Below are 6064 nucleotides of genomic sequence, written 5' to 3'. Positions count from 1 at the left end.
TGCCACCACTGCTCCGCTCAAATTTTATTTGTTTGTGTTTATTGTTGAGACAGGGTTTCACTACGTGATCCTGGCTAGCCTAAATTGCTCTGTACACTAGGTTGGCCTTGAATGCATGGAGAGCCTTCTGCCAATCTGCCTTCCTCTGTCTCCCTAGTTCTGAGATTTAAGGGTACAAAACGTCACACCTGGCTCTGTTTTATTTTAATTTTTAAATATTTTTTATATGTATGAGTATTTGCCTGCATGTATGTATGTGCCCCACATGTGTCCCTGGTACCCACAGAGGTCAGAAGAAGGCATTAGATCCCCTGTAATTATAGTTGCAGATGGCTGTGAGACACCATGCTGGAAATTCAGGTCCTCTGGAAGAGCAGCAAGTGCTCTTAAGCACTGAGCATCTCTCTAAACCCATTGATTTGTTTCCCTAGAGTACTGAGGATCAAACTCAGGGCCTTGCATGTACTAGATGTATCAGAATTTTAAATATGTTCTTGCTTAAACTGTGGAGCAGATTGAGATCATTCTATTTTGGGGGTAAATGATCACCATATGCTTTCTTTACAAGCTGAAGATAGAACCTGAGGCCTTGCATACACAGATGCGCTATCACTAACTTACATCTCTTGTTTTGAGACAGTCTTGCTAGTTAGCTTAGCCTGGTATTAAACTTGTCCTCCTGTCTTGGATCACAGGCATGAACTACAGTGCATGACCCAATTTTCCTTTTCTTATCTATTAGCCAAATCAAACTAACTTTCTATAACTTTCTTTTTATTTTCCTATTCAGATGAATGTGGCTAATACATACTCTCCATATACCTTATTTATTTTTATTATTTTAATTATGTAGATGCATGTGTGACTAGGTGGGTAGTTGATATACGAATGCACATACCAGCAGAGGCCAGAGGCACCGATTCCCCTCAGACGGGAGTTACAGGTTATTGTCAGCATTCAATTTCCCAGACTTCAGGTCCTCTGGAAGAGTACTATGACACTCTTAACTGATAAAGTCATCTCTCCAGCCTTTCAACCTTGCTTTTAAAAATTGAATTATTTTGAAAGTATGCTGGGGATTTGAAGCCAGGGCTACACACTTGCTAGACAAGCGCTCTTCTACCGGAAGCCATCATCAAGAATGCTTTTGACACAGGTCTCACAAGCTAGTCCAGCACTGAGGCAATCTTCCTGCCTCTGTTTCCTAGTGTTGGGACTACAGATGCTCTCTGCCATCCCTAGCAAAACTAAAGTTTTTTCCCACACTGGGGGTAGGGTGGGGGGCACTATGGATGTGCAGACACACTTACTTTGTGGTGTTCATGTAAAGGTCAGGGGACAGTCTTGTGAGTCTGTTCTCTTTCCACCTGTATTTAGGTTCTAGGGATGGAACTCTGGTTGTCAGGCTTTTGCTGAGCCATCTTACCCATCCAAAGCTGAAGTAAGTTTTTTTGTTATTGTTGTTTTTTTAAATTAAAAAGAAAAATCTCTCTAGCCTCACTCACATGTGTTCATATGTGGGTATGTTCCCGTGAGTATAGGCACCAGTGGTGGTTTGAAAGAAAATGGACCCCATAGACCCTCAGGAAATAGCCTTGTTGGAATGCGTGTGGCCTTGTTGGAGTGGGTGTGGTCTTTTGGAGTGCGTGTGGCCTTTTTGGAGGAAGTGTGTCACTGAGGGTGGGCTTTGAGGTTTCAGAAGCTCAAGCCAGGCCAGGTGGCTCACTTGCCCTTCCTGCTGCCTGTCTATCCAGATGTAGAACTGGACTTACAGACAATTGTAATTCTTGCCATGATGATAATGAACTCACCCTCTGAAATGTAGGCAGCCCCAATTAAACATTTTCCTTCATAAGAGTTGCTGTGGTCATTGGGCAGTGGTGGCACATATACATGTACATGTACATATACATAAACTACATATACATCATATACATTCATGTGTTGTTTGGGTATTTTGGCCATACTTATGTCTGTACACTGCTTTTGTGCTTAGTGCTTGGAGGCCAGAAGAGGGTGTCATATCTCTTGAAACTGGAATTACAAATGGCTGTGAGCCTAGATATGGGTGCTGTGAGCCTTGATATGGGTGCTGTGAGTCTCAATATGGGTGCTGGAATTGACTCTGGGTCCTCTGGATGGCCAGTAACTGTTCCTAACTTCTGAGACATCTCTCCAGCTCCAGCAGTGTGTGCTGTTAACCACATCTCTCTGGCCTCCCTGAAACTGTTTTTATGTGTATGTGTATGTGTGTGTGTGTGTGTGTGTGTGTGTGTGTGTGTGTATGTGTATGTGTATGTGTATGTGTATGTAGGCACCGTGTGTGAGCAGGAGCCCTTAGAGGTCACAAGAGGTATCAGATCTCCTGGAACCCGACTTACAGACAATTGTGAGCTGCCATGCCAGTGCTGGGAACTGAACCTGGGTTCTCTGATAGCTCGTAACCATCTGTACCATCTCCTTAGCCCCCCTATTCTTAAACAGAACTGAACAACAGCCACAGAGCTGCTGCTTTGGGAGTTCTCACAGAAGTTCTTCTGGACTTTGTTTCTTTACACTCTTGCTCCGAGAGCTCATTCCCATGCGGCTCACCTGTTGCTGTGGTACACAGTGGCTGTCCAGAGCCACCTGAGAGAAAGAGACAAGGAGTTCTGTAAGAAAGCAGGCTGAGCAAGCCATGAGGAGCAAGTCAGGAAGCAGCACTCCTCCATGGCCTCTGCATCAGCTCCTGCCTCCAGGTTCCTGGCCTGTTTGAGTTCCTGTCTCAGTGTTTGTTATGATAAACTTTTATATGGAACTGTGAGTGAATTACCCCTTTCCTCCCCAAGTTGCATGTGGTCATGGTGTTTCATCGCAGCACTAGTAACCCTGACTAAGACAAGAGATGATACTAAAAGTTAATTTCCTGAAAACTTAATGTCCCCGCCTTCCCAGGAAGTTCTCACACCCTCGAAGAAGAGCATCAGCTCTGTGTGGAAGGCTGACATGAAGAGTCCAAGAGGATGTTGGTGGACACTGCCTTCCTTCATCATTATAGAAAGGATAAGAGAAATCCAGGCCAAGGCAAAGACAGGGAAGTCAGGGATTTGATAGCCTGTGTGGGATGGGCAGGGTTTTTTTTTAAGATTTATTTTTATTATTTTTAATTATGTATATTTGTGTGCTTGTGTGTGGGTCTGCATGTAAGGCAAAGGCACCAGGTTCCCCTAGAGCTAGGACTACAGGCTGTTGTGAGCTGCCTAACACACTGGGAACCAAGCTTGTGACCACTTCAAGAGCAGTATATGCTCTTAACCACTAAGCCATTTCTTGAGAGATAGTTTTGTCAGACAGGTTTTCTGCAGGTAGGTTTTTCTGGCTGGCCTTGAACTCTTGGTTCTTGTGTCTCAGGTGTACGATGCATATCCTAATACAATTCCAGTCCTGGGATTATAGGCATGAGCCACCAAGCCTGTAGGACCCTAGTTTTCCTTGGGAAGAATGAGTTCTGTTCTGTGAACCAGGGGTGGGAGGAGCGGATCGAGTGGAGAGTACCACATGTTAGAAGAAGATGGGAGAAATACTTAACAGTCATCTCAAATGATGAAAACTAGTAGTTAGAATAGAAATCTTCACTAGGCAAGACTGAGGGTGCAGGTAAAGATGACAAATTCAAATCTGCACTAAAAAACTTCCTAAGCCTGCTCCAGTGTGAGACTTTCTTTGTTTTAGAGATGTAGCCCAGGCTGACACATATTAGCCAAAGATGACATTGATAATCTATCTCTGCTTTCACTTCCCCCATGCTAGGCAGGAACTCCTCCAGCTGAATAAATCCTTAGGCTCTATTGTTTTATTTTAGACATGTAGCCCAGGCTAGCTCTAAACTTGCCCATGTAGCTGAGGCTGCTCTTGAAAATTCCTGTCTGCCTGCTTCTATCTACCAACTGCTGGGATCACAGACTTGTGTCACCTTGCTTATCACGCAGATGAGTGTTAGTGCACTGTAGTTTTAAGTGCTCTGTAGAGAGAAATTATTTTGTGAATTTTGCTGAGCACACATGATGATTTCTTTGATTGGCTTTTACCAGCCTCAACAGCATGCTCTCATGTCTGAGAGCACATGTCTGAGGCCGTACACTTAGTTTAACTGCCCCAAATATAAGGTAAGTAAACAGATATGCTGAAATGCAAAACTTGTAATACTTTAGCTCTCCACTCTAGTATCAGGGTTAGAGGATGTGGGTTGCCTACAGTTAGTCTGATCTACTCTAGGCGTGAAGTTATATTCATGTTTTTTTCTCTCTTATTGTTTGCTTTTCCAGTGCTGATGACTAAATCCAGGGCATTTGCACATGCTGACAAACTCTCCATCACTCCACCATGACCTATGCCCTCAGCCCCAAGGTGACATTTTAGGTTATCACTGGGTTTTTCCAGTCCCCTAAGCCTGGTGTCATGGAGAACAGATATGTTTGATTCGTCAGCTGCTCTTACCTGCCTTCCTGTAGAGTTGTGCAGCAGTGACTTACAAGAATGGGACCTAGAAATCCTTTAAAAAGATTCTTAGGTGATTCCAACACATGCACCCCCTCCCACACTCTTAAGACTGTGAGAGAGGTAGAGGAGAGGAGAGGGGAGTGCGTGCTTATAGATTCTTTGTGGGAGAGCTCTGAGGCAGAGTATTATGTAGCTGGCTTGAAGCCAGCTCTAAGAAGACGGTCTTGAACTCTGGATCCTCTTGCCTCCCTTGGCCAAGTTCTGGAATCATGGGCATGCCCATGCTGAAGGTGCGACTTTTCAGGACCCATGAACTGTAGTCTCCCACAACACGGAAAAGCCAAGGTCAACCACTGAGAAGTTACTGTACTCTCCTCTTCAGATAAGGAAATTTTTGTGGGGTGGGGGTGCTAGAGGTGGATCTCACTGTCTCCTATATGCTAACCATGGGATGCACCACTAATCTATACCGAGCCTGAGGCATAACTGCTTATGCTAAAGAACATAAGTCACTTTATCCTCTCTGTGACTCATCTTCCCAGCCCAGCTGTGTGATGGAGAAGCACCCAGTACATGTGAGTATAAGCCAGGATTCTGTTGAACAGCCACAAACTGGAAAAGTGGAATGCTATTTGGGCATAACCTGTCCCCCTACTCCCTACTCAAAGGGATAGATTTCCAAATATTAGTATTAGTTCCTCTCTCTCTTCTCTCTCTCTCCTCTCTCCTCTCTCTCCCTCTCTCTCCCTCTCTCTCCCTCTCTCTCCCTCTCTCTCCCTCTCTCTCTCTCTCTCTCTCTCTCTCTCTCTCTCTCTCTCTCTCTCTCTCACAGACACACACACACACACACACACACACACACACACACACACACACCTTTTTAGACATGGTCTTGCTATGTTGTCCAAGCTGTCCTTGGTCTTCTGGGCTCAAGCGATCCTCCGGCTTTAGCCTCCCATGGAGCTGAGACTACAGGTCCTCACACGGAGCCCAGCGTTATCAGAAGCCATTTATCTCAAATTAGTTATCTTGCAAGGAGTTGGCTTTCACAACTAGCTCTCTGCAACCTTACCAACCACACAGACCCAGAATATTTGGGGTGTGTGTGTGTGTGTGAACCACACCCAATCTGAACACATTATAAAAAAAAGAAAAGAAAAAAACAAAAACTCACCACACACATATTATTTTTCTTGTCATTATTACAATAACATGGTGTAAGGACTGACATAGCATTTACATCATATTAGGCATTATAAGTACTCTAGAGACGGTTTAAAGTATATAGGAGAATATGCATCATTATATCCAAATACTACACCATTCTACACAAGGGACTTGAGCATCCTCAGATTTTGGTATGCTGGAGGGTGAAGGATGTGTTGGAACCAGTTCTCCATGGATACTGAGGGAAAACTGTCTTCTGCCTTTTCCACATTCCTTTTTTTTTTTTTAAGATTTATTTATTTTATGTATGTGAGTACAGTGTCGCTGTCTTCAGACACACCAGAAGAGGGCATTAGATCTCATTACAGATGGTTGTGAGCCACCACGTGGTTACTGGGAATTGAACTCAGGACCTCTG

This window comes from Grammomys surdaster, unplaced genomic scaffold, assembly GCF_004785775.1.
Source record: "Grammomys surdaster isolate TR1022 unplaced genomic scaffold, NIH_TR_1.0 170, whole genome shotgun sequence".
NCBI lineage: Eukaryota > Metazoa > Chordata > Mammalia > Rodentia > Muridae > Grammomys > Grammomys surdaster.
Note: the sequence above shows the minus strand (reverse complement) of the source record.